The sequence below is a fragment of the Pseudorasbora parva genome, chromosome 11, assembly GCF_024679245.1.
Source record: "Pseudorasbora parva isolate DD20220531a chromosome 11, ASM2467924v1, whole genome shotgun sequence".
Classification (NCBI taxonomy): Eukaryota; Metazoa; Chordata; class Actinopteri; order Cypriniformes; family Gobionidae; genus Pseudorasbora; species Pseudorasbora parva.
In genome coordinates this window covers 6461772-6479920 of record NC_090182.1, presented here as the reverse complement: position 1 = coordinate 6479920, position 18149 = coordinate 6461772, and the positions used below count along the sequence as shown (strand labels likewise).

General features: G+C 37.9%; 1 long non-coding RNA gene across 1 annotated transcript in view; it reads left to right on the top strand.

Annotated features, from left to right (window-relative positions):
* Window positions 1-16113, top strand: part of LOC137092592 (uncharacterized) — an 85009-nt gene extending 68896 nt beyond the window's left edge. Inside the window, exons 3-4 of the long non-coding RNA XR_010908314.1 lie at window positions 8271-8371; window positions 15780-16113. This is a non-coding gene — a long non-coding RNA (uncharacterized lncRNA). The remainder of the gene's footprint in view (window positions 1-8270; window positions 8372-15779) is intronic.
* Window positions 16114-18149: the final 2036 nt, after the last annotated feature.

Genomic DNA, 18149 nt, shown 5'->3' with positions numbered 1-18149 from the left:
AATAAACTTTTATAAAATGCACATATAAACATTACGTAACAGTGACAGATGCAAATGGTTTGTATATTTACTCAAAGAAATTATGCCTGGTTTACTTGATTTTTTTTTTGTTCATATAACTAAATTGTTATTCGTAAAAATTGCTCAATATAGTTGGGTGCAACCACATACCACATAAATTCAACAAGTCATTTTTTTGAGTGTAGACTTCACTTTAGACTTAATTATACGTAATCCATTATTGATGTTAATTATGAATCTGTGTATAGTAGTTCTTAGTAGTCCTCTGGGTATTGATTAGCTAATAGTGAACTACCAATTTCAACTGAGTGCTATTACTTACTCATTTGTTAATTAGAGTGTCTTGTTAGTTAATAGTAGTTAGTTACTACACCCTTATAAATAAAGGTGCCAAAAATGGGTTTTCACAGTGAGGCCATAGAAGAACCATTTTTGGTTCCCTAAAGAACCGTTTTGTGACAGGTTCTTTAAAGAACTATTTTTTTCTAACCATTTTTTAGTCTAAAGAACTTTTTTGCAATACAAAGAACCTTTTGTGCAATGGAAAGGTTCTTTGGATATTAAAGGTTCAACCATACACCCTGCCAAAGAACCATTTAACACACTTTATTTTTAAGAGTGTATAGTGTTAATAATGCTATAATTACTCATTTGTTTCTGTGTAGTTATTCATTAATGACAAAACCGTTTTCTAACGTGTTACCAATTTAGGTAAACAAATTCTTCACAATTAAGGAGAAACTGAAAAACTAAAAATTGCATTTCTCTCTTTTAAGTTAGGCTTACTATCATGACTTCACCTTTGAGACAGATGGAGAAAGAACAAATTGTGCCATTTACTGTTAGCTTTGTATTTTAGCTTTTATTTTCCAAATCCGTTTTATATTTTCCTCAATATTTCACTGACTCCTAGCTGCTCTGACAATATATGTACACAAACATTACATTTATATTAATATATAAATGCATTATATTATATAACATTAATATATGTGTGTATGCTATATGTGTAATAAATCAAAGAACAAATACAACACAAGGTCCACGATTGTGCACCAGACGAGACAGAAACAGCAGATAAAGAGCAAATCCTCCGTAATCAGCCGGATCCTTAAAAAAAAATGGATTCACTAAAAGGTCCTTCAAAAGGGAGGATTTTGTTTTTGTACCTGCATTTGACATCATGACTCATTCTGGCTATGAACACAGAGTACTCTCAGCTTTAAGATGGTAGTTATAAGGAACTTGATTCACAGCAATGGACATCTTTTTCCAGATGTATCATCAACAGCATCAACCAATCAGCTGCGCTATATAAATTATGAGTGAAGGACCAATCAGCCTGAGCCATCTAGAGTTTAATGCCAGGGCTATGTATTAAATCCATTTTAAACATACAAAATACTTGGTTGTTTTTTTTATATAGGGTTTTATAGTGTAAAATGATTTATTGTTTTTATTATTATTTCAACCCAGGCTCATTGGAAATACGTGACTCTGCCTACATTTTTGCAACACCCTAATTATGTACCTCCAGGTACGTTTACCTGCACTTTTGGGGTAAAACGTCCACCGGAGGCGCTAAGTGGTAATATTTTTTCTCCATTCCAGATGCGCAACATGACATCATGACTGATCTCTCAGAATTAATATTTATACCCTTATTTTATATTTTGTAGTAACTAACTCCACTCCTACCCTAAACCTTCCCACTCTCAACAATATAAAACACGTAACAGGCAAATAAATGTACAGTCACATGTATTTATTGCAAAAACTGACCAAAAAAATGTATAAAAGTATCAACTCATGTTGCATTCCAAGTCTTCTGAAGTCAGACGAGATCTTCATGTGAAGAACAGAGTTGATATTAAGGTTTTAGTTGCTGAAATGATGATCGCGCTCCTTTGCGAACAGAACACACACACACACACTCGTTCCTTCATATTTCTGATTCAAATGATAAACACAAGTTGAATGACGCGATCGGTCACGAGACACGCGACAGCCAATGCTGTCAAAGCTGACGTGACGTTTCTCTTGGCCACAATATTTTAAATTTATTGTGTAATCTTTGGCGGATGGAGTCGACGTTCTGATCGCTTTTGGGGATTTTCTTCACACAAATCAATCGTTTGGCCTCGGGACACTTTGAGTATTTGTACTTTCTGAATAAATTTTGTATGCAGTCGTATCTGCCTGTTGTATCCTGTTTTTTATAATACACAAATGGATAGGTTTAGGGAAGTGATTGTTACGCGTTCAAAATGTGTCTGAATATGTGTGTGTGTCCACAAGGTAAATGGATTTATAAACATACTAAATTGTTTTTTTGAAAATGTAAAAATGCAGAATGTTTCTTGTGATGGGTAGGTTTAGGAGCAGTGTGTGTGTGTGTGATGGGTAGGTTTAGGAGCTGTGTGTGTGTGTGTGTGTGTGTGCGTGCGTGCGTGTGTGTGTGTGTGTTGGGTAGGTGAACACACTAAAAAGCGATTATGCGTTTTGATAGCACACCAAAATGGCATACAAATTGGTGTGTCATATATACGCCATTTCATGAGATCAGTCTGGGAATGGAGAAAAAACATTACCACTTAGCGCCTCCTGTGGACGTTTCACCCCAAAAGTGCAGGTAAACGTACCTGGAGGTACATAATTAGGGTGTTGCGAAATGTAGGCAGAGTCACGTATTTCCAATGAGCCTGGGTTGTAGTATTTATTTTACTTAGAAAATGTGTCCGGAAACTGTAAAATGGAGAAACACACAAAATGATGAGGACAATGTCTCCTCTTTTTTTCTGCATGGCACTGAAGTCTCCGGACTCAGAGTCTGCGGCATGTCACATATCCTCAGGACACCTATTTCAGGGATATCTTTCTGGAAATAGGGAAAAGAAAAGAAAACATTGGCATGCTGTCAGACCTCTGCCTGAGGGAGTGGCTGAAACTAGTCATGTGCTGGGTGAGATAAACGATGTTTTCAGTGTGTATTATAGACAGCGATTCCACTGATGGAGCTCTGAACCTGTGATCAGCGATGCTTTGAAGATGACATGTTCCTGTTTTTCCTTTGTTATGGAGTCGCTGATGGTTGATGTCAAAATGCTCTCCTCGGTGTCAGTGTAAGAGGCACTGAGTCATTCTGCGCTCCACACGTTGTACAGTACAGTGCATGCAATATTTGATGTGGCTTTTTGTTGAGTTGCAGTGTTGGGTTAGCCTGACAAGCCAGACCCACATCAAGATGTTTGTTCTGGAAACTCTCCATTGACAGCTCAGTCCGAGGGGCGGATAAACGGTTGTCTTTCAAACTCCCTCTGCACGCGATAGGATAGCGCTACAACCAACCAGAGCAACGACGGTGAAACAGAGCTTGTTGATGATTAAACATTCACCGTATCCGGTCGGCTAAACTCCCAACACATCTTCCCTTTTTAAGAATGACTTCAGTGCCGTTCTTTGTTCTTTTCTCAGAGAAAAGCTTAACTCCAAGTCTTCCAGAGTCGCGGTCAAAGCTGATTCGAAAGACCGCCGTTCGCCAGTTTCTGTGTTTACTAGAAGCATGCAAACACAACTCGGCTGTCGTCATTATGGCCCCGCCCACCGACTCTATACACGATGTGATTGGCCCAGCAAGAGTTAGGGGAATACAGCTCAGAAGGGTATTGAGAGCTGCTAGACGACACTCGCGGACAGATTAGATTTGCTGCCGCTAGGGTGCGTCTAGATTTCTAGGCTAGTGTTGGGTGTAACTACACTGTAAAAAAAGGCACATTTTGAACATTTGCAGTACAATACACAGTTTACAATCGTATATTGACTTTAAAAAATGAGTTAAATCTTGTATAAAAAAAGTTTATAATTTCTTAACTTATTTTGATGAGTTAAAACAATGTAAAAACATATGTTGTCATAACTTATTGAACATATAATTTTTTACACTGTAACACATTTTGGTTGGTCTTTGTTGGTTTAACTTAAAAAAGTAAGTAACCTGGTTGCCTTAAAATTGTGAGTTTATTAAAATAAAAAATTTGAGTTGATACAATGAAGGAAATTTGTTTAATAAATAGAAACTCAAAATATTATTGTATCTGAACCACAATTTTTTTTTGATAAATCATGAAAATAGCACAATTTGGCATGTTTCACTGCGCCATCAGAAATAAAACACACACAATTACCCAACATGCTTACACAATCTTTTAATAATCTTTTAATAAAGGTTGTCAAATCTCAAAAAATGTTCATTGTATTAACTCAAAATTTTAATTTCAATGAACTCAAAATTTTAAGGCAACCAGGTAACTTTTTTTCTAAATATTTTTTTACAGTAAAGAAATTAGTTTCTGTAATTAAAACTGTAGAACAATTATATATAATACAAAAGTGGAATTAACATCAACATTTTAATTTTTTTCTACACTGTAAAAAATTATTTAGAAAAAAAGTTACCTGGTTGCCTTAAAATTTTGAGTTCATTGAAGTAAAAATTTTGAGTTAATACAATGAACATTTTTTGAGATTCGACAACCTTTATTAAAATATTATTAAAAGATTTTAAAAGCATATTGGGTAATTGTGTGTGTTTTATTTCTGATGACGCAGTGAAACATGCCAAATAGTGCTATTTTCATGATTTATCAATTTTTTTATGTGGTTTAGATACAATAAAATTTTGAGTTTCTATTTATTAAACAAATTCCCTTCATTGTATCAACTCAATTTTTTTATTTCTATAAACTCAAAATTTTAAGGCAACCAGGTTACTTACTTTTTTAAGTTAAACCAACAAAAATAACCAACATTTTTTACAGTGTATCCTTCTCAAATGTGTAATACTTTGGTCAGTTAATAAGAATAATTGATGTAGTTTTATGTTATGTAATTGACTGAATTAAAAGAGCCGTTTCATGTCTATCCTTGAATCACTTACGTGTAGAGTTTGGAAAGTAATTAGTAATGAGTAATTAAATACTTTTTGGAGAGAGTAATTTGTACAGTAATCTAATTACACTACTAAAGATATAATTAGTAACTAGTAATTAATAACTTTTTTAGAGTAACTTACCCAACACTGCTGAGTTTTCATTTTAAAGTTCTGCAGATCTGTGATGGTGATTTACTGAATGCCTTAAATCCTCAAGGATATTAAAGATGTCTGATGTGTTCAATTAATGATCATTGCTGATACAACCGGAGGTTGCTCTGACCGCTTTAAGCAGTTATTGTACCTCATCCCTAACACGGTAACACGGTGGTGTTATCTGCCTATCTGATAATTTTACCTGTACTGTTGAAAATAATACCAATAAAAGGATGTGTTTATAGGTGTCTAATTTTTACACATGGTATTCTTACTTCTTATGCATATGTTATCATTATTTTAAATCATTTCTATGTAAAGCACTTTGAATTTCCATTGTGTATGAAATGTGTTATACAAGTAAACTCACCTTGCCTTGCTTTGCCTTGTCTGGTAAGCCCCTCCCCTCGAACACAGATGAGCCAATGGCAGTTGAGCATCAGTTGCATGGCGACCGGAACTCGGACATCTTTAGGTTTCAGCGCCATAGATAAACATTGGAAGATCTGAAGGTCTCATTGGTTTGATGGTGTTTATTCTTTAAAAATGGTAAAACGATGTGCCTGGGGTACTGTTACACTGATTCCGGTATCCTGAGAGGATTTTCTGGTTGTCTAGTTTTATTAAAGTAACGATTGAAGTAAGTTAGCCCATGCATGCTAACGTAAAACCTAAATTGCTAACTCTGCTCACGTCATGTACAGTGTAGGTCAAAATGTTTGTATACAAATCAATAGATCATTTTAATATTACTGTACCACTGACAGGGTTCACTCTTTAGTTTACAGCATTAATCGAGAGACATGTTTTCCCTGAGTAATTAATACACTAAGCAATACAGCAAATACAGAGTATTTCAGAAACACTTACTTGCGATTCGAGCTCCTTCACTGACCGACACGCTTCTCCTAATGACCAACTAACCGGCTCGGCTTTAAATATGCAGTCCACCTTTATAGTTATCCCAAAGATTAATCAGCGCAACCGGCTGCCAATGACTTAAATCGAAACCAAACTACGACTCACTACCTGTGCTAAAAGCCACCAATTATTATTTGATCACGGCTGACAATTGCGTACAGCGTGCTTCAAACTGCCCTGGTTAAAGTGCAATTGTAAATAGCTCACGTAATAAAGTTATGAATAGAAAAAAAAGTGCAAAATCGAAATGTATCTTCCTTCTAGTAATTAATACACTAAGCAATACAGCAAATACAGAGTATTTCAGAAACACTTACTTGCAATTCGAGCTCCTTCACTGACCGACACGCTTCTCCTAATCCTAATATATATATACTATTGGTGGGAGTAACTATGACTCTCAATATATATATATATATATATATATATATATATATATATATATATATATATATATATAAATGGAAGTGGCATACAGGCTCCTGAATTATCAATTCATTCATAATGTCATCTGGAAGGTACTATAGTCTTTTTTGTGCAAAAGTTCATTTATATGTTTGTGCTTCAAAATCATCAGTACCTGATAGGCAGAGTTTTTGTCTGTTCCTCTGCGATTGCACTTGCTTTAAGAATGAGTTTGTTGTGGTAATAAAGAGTGATTGTTTTCTCCCAACACACAATTCTTCCCAGAAGTTTCTGAAGGCCTTTGGTGTCTGTGTTGGTTTGAAACATATGCCTTTCAGTTCCGTCAAACCATTCCCTTGACATATCAACAGCCTCCAGCGACCACAACTTAACGGTTAATTATCTGAGTTTGTTGGGTTTTAGTTGTTGTTTATATGTCGTAATAAGGAGTAATATGGCCAAATCAGACGTACCACGCAGTGCATGGGGAAAAGCCCAGTAGGAGTCCATGGGGCCGACTGATGAGCATTTCTTGAAGTTTTTATTCATTTGTGCAAATGAAGGGGAAAAAACACAAACCAGGGTATCAGTAAAAAGATATGTGAAGTTTAATCACACACATTTAAGTGAATCACATGCTGAGTGTCACAGGTGCCGGCTCTCTCACCACCACCACTCAGTGGTTATGTTTACATGCACAACTTTATATGTCACTAGCTTCAAATCAGAATGAATATATTAAAATGCGCACATCACAAATGTGCAGTTTGCTGCTGTTTGCGCATAACCATTCTCCTACATTGGTTCTTTATTTGATTTAAACAGCAGACTTAATATTTATCCATTCCTGGTCATCATTTGGAGACAATATGAACTGATGTGCCATGCTGCTTATATTTTTGAGAATTATTGTAAAGAATTCGAAACGAGGACTGATCGGATGTTGTCCTGCTCCGCTTCAGGAGCTGAGTGAAAGGAACAGAACTGTAACTTTCTGCCGCCAGGTCTGCCAGCAAACCACGTCAACTCCCACCCGCTGGCTTTAGTAGGAAATAGTTCTTGGTAAACTTTTAGTTACAATAGTGTTTACTTGTATAATTCCCAGGTGCAAGAATTCAAAGAGTACCTGGATACGGTCGCACCAAGTTCATATGCAGTGGAAATTAATCTCCCAGGAACACGGGGCAGTTTGGTGTTGCTGCCTGGCAGGTTTTCCAGCTGTGGGAGCTCAAGGGTGCCGTGAAGGAGCTTAATTGAAACCAAAAAACACTGCCCTTGAAAACCAACCAGCACTTTCATGTCCATACAAGTCAATGTGTCAACCATGGTAAAACGATACTTCACATCACAGACTGCCATAAGATCAATAAAGTGTGTTACTTTTTATAATCGTAGAAGTCACTTAAGGCATTTGGTGCACAAACAGGTGTGTCTTGATTTAGATGTGTTTCCCATCCACACACCCCAAACAATTGTGAAGGATCCACACTCCCTGATTTTGAGCCATTCATTCCCTTTTGGTTCGGAAGACAAACTCCCCTTTCAAAGCAATCCAGATGGCTTGGCAGACCTCACTCACAATCAGTGATTGATCTGAATTTATAACTGGAGGCAACATATTTTTGGCTACTACCAAATGCAAGTATGCGAAGTGTGACGACCGGTCTCTCTTGCTAACTTACAGGGCTCCTGTGGCTTATTTTACATCCAAATTATGGCTTGATGTGATGCAACAAGTCATCAAACCACTGAGGAAACATTCGGAAATAGCTGAAGTGCATTTCCTTGTCAATTACACGCATTTGTCTGACAATTTGCCCTTTTCTTTTTTGTCTAGTGGCATTTAGGGACAGACATTCCATCTTCTTCTCCATCTTTTAGACAACAATACCAGACACAGCAACTCCTCCTCGGCATTCAGAAACGCCATGCGCGACGGTGAGTGTTGTTCCAGCAAACTACTACTTCTCACTCTCGCTTCCAAGTATGAAAGACTTAAATGTTTAGCAGAAGTTATTTTTGGTTTCCAGTGAAGGATCCAGCATGATGGAGGCATTGGCTAAAGACCAAGAATATAATTGTAAATATGGAGAAAAGACAACAACAGAAAATCTTTAAGTTTTTTGTACTCCAATTCTTCAAACTGGAAGACCACAGACCCAGTGTTTTAAGCCAAATGTGGAAAACTGAAAAAAATGCCATCAGCTTCACCCAAACTCTTACAATAACTGTTTTGTTAATAACCCTCTGTCGATCTGACGGTCCATTGGAGTGGAATAATGTGGAAATACAATCTGTAGTTTCAGGGCCGGCTCTAGCTTGCGAGAGGGAGTTTTGTGCCCCCAAACCCACTTTTATCGTCTCTAATTCAGCACATGTCTGTTTTCCTACTCCTAACCGAGAAACACTTATTATTAAACACATGTTAGACGCTTTATTTCCACTTTTCTAATATTTTCTAAATTTTTATTGAAAATAAATGCCTTTCCGATCTGATATGTGACGGGAAAAAGGAATAGAGCAATTGTGGCAAAAGGCGGATTCGAACCTCGATTTTTAATCGATTTGCGTCAAAACTTGATGACGTGTCTTACCTCTACTCTATCGCCACCTTAAGAAATCTGTTGATTTCCGTTATTTTGTCTGGCCCAATCAATCGTTTAGTAAACGACAGTATAGTTGTGTTTAATGTAAATAATACGGAATCTAACGTTATTAAATAAAATAAAAACATAGAGGACCCACTTTTTATTTGCTTCCGACGCCCGTGTAGAGAGCATTTGTACTTTTCAACTAACATAGCATGCATATGATACGTTATCCACATTTATAATGTACTGGGCTTTTGATATTTAAATTACATCCATGTAGGTTATTGTAGATTATTGTCAGTGAAGTTATGTTTGTAATACGTAGTACATAGAAAACAAGCAAGAGATAGCTTAGTGACAATATTAATAAAATTAATATTAGTTGATAATATTGATACTAAGTAAATTTATTTAGTTTGACAACTTATTGGCTGAGATAAGAATACTAACCTCTATACTGGGCTTTCTTTTGATCTTCTTCCTTTCTCTTTTTCAGTCCCTGTGCATCCGCGGGGTTTAGACGCCTCATTTTGGATGAACGCGCAAGATGAGCACTTGCCTGACCTAAAGCCTGATCCAATAATCAATAATCCCCATCAATTCAGTCTAATAATCAGGTTGATGAGTAATTAAATGTGTGGCTGAGGGGGCGCCCTATGATGAATATGTTTAATAAACATTATGTTGTATTTCGCTTATTCCGATTCTATGCTTAATGGTAGTAATGGGCGGCACTAGAGCGCGCTCGCGCCCCCAACACAATTATCGCACTAGGCATCCGCCTAGCTCGCCTATAGCAAACGCCGGCCCTGTGTAGTTTTTACGAAAGTCCTGGGGATGTCAAAAGTCTGCCAATTGACGTGTTTTGCAACAAATTAACAATACAAAGCCGGCTGAAATCAGCAAAGTTACAATTTTAGTTTAGGAGCAGGAACACCGAAATAGCTATGGAAGAAGAATTTTATTGCTTATATTTATATGCTTATACTAATAGGTAAATTCAGGTTAATCGGGACACTCGATGGCAATAAGTATCACAATCCCCCTAAATTCACCCTATCAAACACTGTTTGTCCTTCTTAAGCTCAAGTCATTCAGCAAGTCATAATATTAATAAGGAGCAGTATTTCAGTCCAATGAATTTTCAGAGGTGTCTGGTGTGACGCTTCATAAATAGAAATCAGATGACAGACAAAATATAGTGTCGCTTGTCAATGGCTAGTCACAAATGGTTAGGACAAAAACTCATGCAGGACATACCCTTTATCATTTGTTGCTTTATCATGTCGTATCATAAGTGTCATTTATCACCGGCAGATTTCTGCTTCTTGCAAACAGACTTATTTGAGGAGCCAGCAGTTTGCCTTTCATTGCACTCACTATGTGTGAATAAACTGCAGGCTCACTCATTTGTATCCAAGGTAAATCATCAACACTATCATGCCTTTCATGTGTTTTATTGAACTAAACACATCGTCAATGGCTAAAACGCAAGCGCATGTTATTACGTCATGAACAAGTGCGCACCCGAGTCTGTGTTGCCAACTTCAACACACAGGTACGTACACACAAAACCACTCACACAGATACCGCTGCCATGTAGACAGAGTGTGGTGCCACTGAAACCAGGTAAGGCCAGTGCCTTTTTATTTTCTCAGATCCAAGCTGATTAATGTTAGCCTAGAAATCTAGACGCACCCTAGCGGCAGCAAATTTAATTTGCCCGCAAGTGTGGTCTAGCAACTCTCAATTCCTATCTGAGCTATATTCCTCAGAATCTGGACGGCCCAATCACATCGTGTATAGAGTCGGCGGGCGGGGCCATAATGACGACGGCCGAGTTGCGTTTGCGTGCTTCTACACTGAAAAAAATTTGGAGTGACATTTACTTAAAAAAAGCTAGGCAACTTTTTCCACACAGAAAGTGCTTGTAATATTTACTCGGGCTATTCTAAGTAATATTTACTTCCTAGAACCACTTATTTTTTATGTAAAATACACAAGTAAATTGCACTGGCAATACTCATCTATAGATTGTAACTTTCACTCAGATTACCATTGCATCCAATTACAAACCCAAGTGAATATTGCTGATATTTCTTAGTTTTGCATGATGCACCCAGAATGCATTGTGGCATGAAGCATGTCACCATTGATGAGATTCTTAGGCTGAATCTGGATATCTGTGTTTGAGAAAAGCTTGCAGATGTACAAAGTGCTTAGTGTACAGTCTGTTATAAAATGTATTCAACTTTTCTGGTTAAAACTGTGCTGGATCTTTTCTAGAATAAAACAAGGTTAATAGTATATTGCTCATATTCACGTATAAGATTGGTGAATTAAGCCACTACACAATGATCATATTCTGATCATCAAGCGGCCAAAAGCATCTGATCATGTTTTCTCTGCTTTTCTTGCCATAGCAAACTCAGTCACAGCAGTGAGAGAAACATTAACATTAAAAAGTCGCCAAACTGCCCAACTAAAGAAAACACTAATCGCCATAATGGTGACATAAAAAAACTCTATTAATTCTCAATAAGAACTTATGTAGCGTTGGCTACCGTTATTGTGATTAAAACTCACGTTCAGTAAAAAGTTAAAACTTATTGAGAATAAGTCAGCCACATAAAAGCAACATCCCAAAATGACCGTCTCTGCCACCACTGAACATGTTGGATCTTTGCGAAAAATCTGTGCGCATTTTCAAATGCACTTTGCTTTTCAGAGTAAAATTTACTTACTATTTTAGGTGAATGTGCTGTGACTATAAAACATTAAATATTATTTGTAAATATATGATAAAATTTACTCTTTTTTCTCAGTTAAGTTATTACATGAATAGACTGTGTACATTTTACTTAAGATATATAGTTCCAACTTAAACTTAATTTTACAATGTAATAATTACATGAATTAATGTAATAGATTTTACCATACCACAAAGTCATTTTTTTCAGTGTAGTAAACACAGAAACTGGCGAACAGCGGCGGTCTTTCGAATCAGCTCTGCCCGCGCCTCCGGAAGACTTGGAGTTAAGCTTTTCTCTGAGAAAAGAACAAAGAACGGCACTGAAGTCATTCTTAAAAAGGGAAGATGTGTTCGTAAGTTTAGCCGACCGGATACGGCGAATGTTTAATCAGTCAGCGAGCTCCCCTTCACCGTCGTTGCTCCGGTTGGTGTAGCGCTATCCTATCGCGTGCAGAGGGAGTTTGAAAGACAACCGTTTATCCGCCCCTCGGATTGAGCTGCCAATGGTGAGTTTCCAGACCAAACATCTTGATGTGGGACTGACTTGTCAGGCTAGACTAATGTGACTGCCAGGTGACATCCAAAAGTTATCAAATCTCCATCTCAGAGCGCTCCCATCCGCATGATAGATTTCAAACCAAATACTTGATAGGCCTATTTCAGTTTCCACTGTTGGGCCAATGTGAGCCAGGGCTTTCAAGGGGCCGGGCTGGGCTAATAGATTTGGACCTGTAGCACCTAAACCCAAAACCATGCTTCACTAAAACCCGCCCATAATACGTCTCTCTGGAACACCGTCACACATAACCCATCATTTCACCAACAAATAGATGTTTCATCAGAAAATCAGAAAGAAATCACTGGAAACTTGCAAGATCACAAAACGACCATGATAAAAGCAGCCATTTATTGGCGTTTTTCTCCTTTAAAACTCAAGAATTTATGTTTTACAATAATAAGTGATACATTGATCATAGTTAATTAATTCATGTCAAGTTTGCACATCAGTCCCACAGAAATAAAGCGCTATTTACCATTTCACAAAAGAAAGAGGACAGACATATTTATTAATTTGCGTCTGTTTGTTTATTTAGTCACAGGACAGTAAGTTTACATCACATTTAGGAAGAACATTTCTACCATCTTCCATCAAAAATACGACCTGAGGAGCTTTAGCACTCTCTCCAGTGACAGTCCCAATAGTTATATTTTCAGTCAGAAACACAGAAGAAGCTCCTGAAAAATAAAATAAAAATCCTTAATTTTATGACATGCAAAGCAAAATATGGATATCAGACAGTCCGGTATAAAGAGATGAGATGCAATGACGGTGGAAAAGTGGCTAATGTTCCAAAGTATGAATAGACTTTTGTGAGGAATAGATCTCTTGAGGCTTTGATTAGGGAGCACTGCTGGTCTGGCACCGTCAGTGGCCAATCGATCACAGAGCATGCTGGTCAGCATAAACCTCTTTTGACTTGTTTTATTAAAGAACAGCTTACCTTCCCTTATCAATTGTAAATTCTTTGACTGTAATTTAGTGACCAAAATGAATGGCAAAAGAATAAAAAGATTGCATTAGTTCTTCTTATTATTTCTTATCGGTTCACTTAAGGGTGAAGTTATAGTGACCATTTGATTTTCGGACAGGGCAGAAATTGCCTCATTCAGAAGAGGTGACATTGGCCCTTATCTTTTAAAATACACTATTTTGCTGTGGGCTGTGCTTTTTCATTAAATTCTACCTGAATTGAAGCATATAAATTGAACTGTGCCAGACACATTTTTCACCTGTAGGCAAAAAGGATTTCTGGGCTTTTGGCCACAAACATAGCACACCGAGAGATTGCTGTTGTTTAATGTGTTTGATAGTGATGTTGTCCAAATGTTCATTTATTGTACTACAACCTTGTGTTTTGGGGTCTACAAAAACATGCGGATTACGTGTTCAGGCGCATAGTACGGTGTAACAATACAATAGAGTCCACAGTTCAAAGCATACCTCAGTTTTTAACCACGGTTTTCGGTTCGGTTTTTTGCTATTCTATTCTTAGGCGACAGGAACAGAAAGAGGTTAAGGAGAAAATGTTTTTATTGTAATACTCTTTCTTTATTCTACTTAAAATACTTGAAAAACCTTACTTAAACTTTACTTAAAAAAATATATATATTCTGTATTAAGGGGGGTTGCATTGCTGATACAATGTTATATCAGATGTAAAATATGTACAATAACAAGTGCAGAAAAACTTGTATTAAAATGTCCGGAAATCAATTAAATAGTTAATTTATTGATATAGATCTTTTTTAATTATTGCATCTAAACACAATATAGCGTTGTGCCAATATTTTTCACGTGAATAAAGGCATATAGATTTGCACACTTAATCCCTGGTCTAGTCTGTTAAACGTGTCAGAAGTTCTCGTTTCTAATCTGCCCTCGTAGCCTATTTTATCTCTCACCAAAACCGAATAGCATCAGTGGTTGTACATCAAGAGCAGGGACGGTTTTTGTGCATTTTGTTTCGAATAGAAAGTCTCTGCAACAGCGTTAAGCGTTAGATTAAACCGCTCGTCTTTGTGAAGACTGCATGAGCCGCGAGAGAAATCTGCAGCACTGATAACAGCGGCAACGAGCGCCAGATCGCCTCTTATTTAACAAAAGAACAAAATCATACTCTTCTAGTTAACCAGAGATGTTTTGTTTGTATTAGTTAGGTTCATCCGTGAAGCAAGATGTTTTAAAAAAGAGGTGGGGACATGTCCCATCCGTCCCACCCGCAAATTACGCCTATGAGTATGCTGTGCTCTCTGAATGACGTTCCAGAGAGAAGATCTGCAGAAAAGAATAAATCTGCAGTGTTAATAGTTTCATGTCTATCAGCCAATAACCAACTGTTCTCGTGAGGTGTCGCTGATGACTTTTACGGTTTATGGTAACACCTACACACATCATGCAGCGTCTCCCACAGTGCTAAACAGCGTTTTTTTTCTGTCTTGTGAACGATTCCCATGCTCAGATTCATTCAAACACAGAATAACTCGCAGTGAGCAAGAACAGATGCTCTCTTGAATGTTCACGTGTGAAGCCGCTGAAGCAGCAAACCGGGCCTGTTATCCTGCCTAGCGCACATTTACATTTTTATAGCTGCAGTATGCTGCTGGCAGCACTGGCGTGCAAGGAAAAGGTACGCTGGACACAAGCCAACTTAATTGTGCCCCATCTAGGTCCCTTCTGAGTGGAGTGCAGAGGATGACTTGAGTGGTAAACCTGATGTATTATCATGCATTAAGGGGATTACTATATGATAAGACACCGCAGATATTAAGAGACTTCACTGTCAAGGGACGAGTGCAAGGGTTGCCAAGATAAGAATGTGTTGACTAATGAGTAACTGACAGTCCTCTTGGGTTCAGGTAGCACTATTACTTCATTCCCAGCCTTTGTGATCCCATTCGCCCTCTCGACTGCCTGCATTTCTTATTCAGCTTCTTCAGCATGCCCTGCCATCGCCTGAATTCACAGGGCCCAGGAATAAATAATGCACAGCAGTTTTAAGACATGTCAATACAGTTTTTATTTACTTTATATTATATTTTAAAATTCCATTTAAAACTTCCGGTTATGATTATTTATTATGGAGTTATTCTTTTTCACTTAGTTTTATGTTTTAAATTCTAATTTTGAAGTTTCAAACATAAAATCCAAATTGATCCAATTTAATTTCTTAACAAATTACTTGCACCGAGCTTTGTGGCACTCTTCCATTTTGAAATAGTACAACTCATTTATTTTTGGTTATGTATATTTTCAATGTGCAGTATTGATATGGGTGACTATCACGTTCTGTTCAGTTTCTGTTTGCCTGCTTTAGTTTGACCTAGGTTCACAGTAGCCTCAATCCATTACCCTTCAAATTGAGCAATTGAAAATACACCCAATGAAAACATTTTTACATGCACACTATTTCACAAAACTGAAACTGTTTTTCCTCATTTACAGGTCACCTGGCGTATGTAAAGGTTGATTATTATTTAAAGATGTGTTTGGACTGAAGATGAGACTCATACGGCATAATGGATTCTAAACAACAAAGAAACGCCACAATTTATTAAGACCTCAAAGCAAATAGGAGGGAGAAATGACCAGAAACACCTCATACGTGGCCGCTCCCAAGTAAAAGGGGCTTTCCTTGACATTAACTTTTTCCCCGTCAGCATTTTAAAAAAAATGTCCCAGCCACCGTCAGGGTTTTTGATCATTTTCACAAAAAATAAATGGCCCATAGAATATTTTGTTGTAAGAGCATGCAATATCAAAATAAAGAATATACCCTCTGCTTTTAAACAAAAAAAATTATTGTTTTCACCAGTAGATACCAGTGCATGTGACCCTTGAGCGGTATGTGGTCATAGCATACTCCAGCCCTCTTCCATTACTTCCAGAGTCTGTTCCAGCCCATATTTCGCTCCAGAATTTGCTCGAGCTCCAGAGTCTGTTCCAGAGTTCATTCCAGCCCTGGAATTTAATCTAGAATCTTCCACATCCTTCAGGTTAAACACCACATTAACTCCATTACAAAAGAAGAGGCTGAGGAGGAAGAAAAGGCCCTCCTGCTGGGATCTCTAATTCAGTGGTCTCAGTGCCCTCAATTGTACCTTCTCATCTGTGACAGCATGGCCCAGTTTCGACTCTAGCCCCTGAGCACAGTCCAGCGTTGGATCCAGAGAGTGAAAACCAATAGTCTGGTCCAGTAAGTGAAATCCCTGAGTCCGTTCCAAAGAGTGTAATTCCTGAGTCCATTCCAGAGATTGAAATTCCCGAGTCTGTTCCAGTGAGTGAAATCTCAGAGTCCTTTCCAGAGAATGAAATTCCCGAGTCTGTTCCAGTGAGTGAAATCCCAGAGTCCTTTTTTCTAGAGAGTGAAGTTTCCAAGTCTGTTCCAGTGAGTCAAATTATAGAACGTGCTCTTCCTTTTGGCTTTGGAGAGAATGAAGAGGTGATTTATTTAATTGTACGCTGCTGCTACCATGTGAATCTGGGCCACACACAAATCTCTTCTGACACACACCCAGAGCTCATCCATGGAGACACCCCTCGCTGCAGCCTGTAGCACGATGACGTTGCTGGATCAGATTCCATACGTACTGGATGGTGGATCGTTATGGCGTTACATCATACTGATCTCTGTGTTAACTTATAATGCGTATGCGACATGTATGATCAATATTGTATATAGATGATCTAACCTGTGTAGTTGTATTACTGATAAATAGTATTAAGTAATTATAGATTTTTCATAAATGTGATGCTTAAATTATCCTAGTTTCGCTGTACATGCATGCAAAACAGTTAGAATTTTAATATATTCTGGTCATATTTGCTGTTGATTGAAAGGAAAAATTATTCAAGTAATTGTCTCTGTAATGTTAATCCTCAAGGTACAATGCAACATGATCTGTAAAGAACTTAAAATACCAGTAGCCTACACATTCAAGGGAAAATGCAAAACGTGTCCTGATGGCGTGAGCATGTTATTAATCATTATTTTTGCGCGAGCGGTTTGAGTATTTATCTATCCAGCAAAACTCTTAACTGTGCATTCAAACTCTACTGCGCAAGCGTAAATGACGTCATCAAATTGTGAATGAAACCACCGCGCATGCGCGTCCAGTACGTGTTGGATCTGATCCAGTACGTCATCGCGCTACAGGCTGCAGCAAGGACTTCTTGCATCCATGAGCCCACTCCAGAATCCACTCCCTCATCCAAGCCAAGTTTCCACTGTCCAGGCCATAGTAGCTGAACCAAGCTCTCTCGTCCAGGCCATGGAGGCTGCTCCTATATTGCTGGTGTCACCCTGGAGGCTTCCTAGCCTGCCAGCACCGGCCTGCTCCCCTGCCCATGACCTACCACGACTCAAGGGTGAATACCCTCCCTCCCCAAAAGGTCACACCTTCCAGGAGTGAGGAGTCATTGTCTAAACTATTGACCGCGATGCTGAAGTGTGTGAAACCTGATGAATACAAACCTTTGTTTATTTGCATTTACTATTTGAATCAAAATCCGAAGCATGGTCAAGTGCCTTCCGCGTCACAATGAAGACGCTAAAGGTGCCCCTAGGTGTCATTTTTCGACGCGCTGGGTGCTCCATTCATTACAATGATAAACCTTTGCCGTCATAAACAGACGCATTTAATTATTTGCATTTATAAAAGCAGACATGATTTTATTAATATTTAAAGGCTACTTTTATATTTTGGAGCAACTAACCCAACTCCTACCCTAAACCTAACCATATCTAAACAATATAAAACACATAACAGGCAAATAAATGGACAGTCACAAGTATTTATTGCAAAAACGGACCAA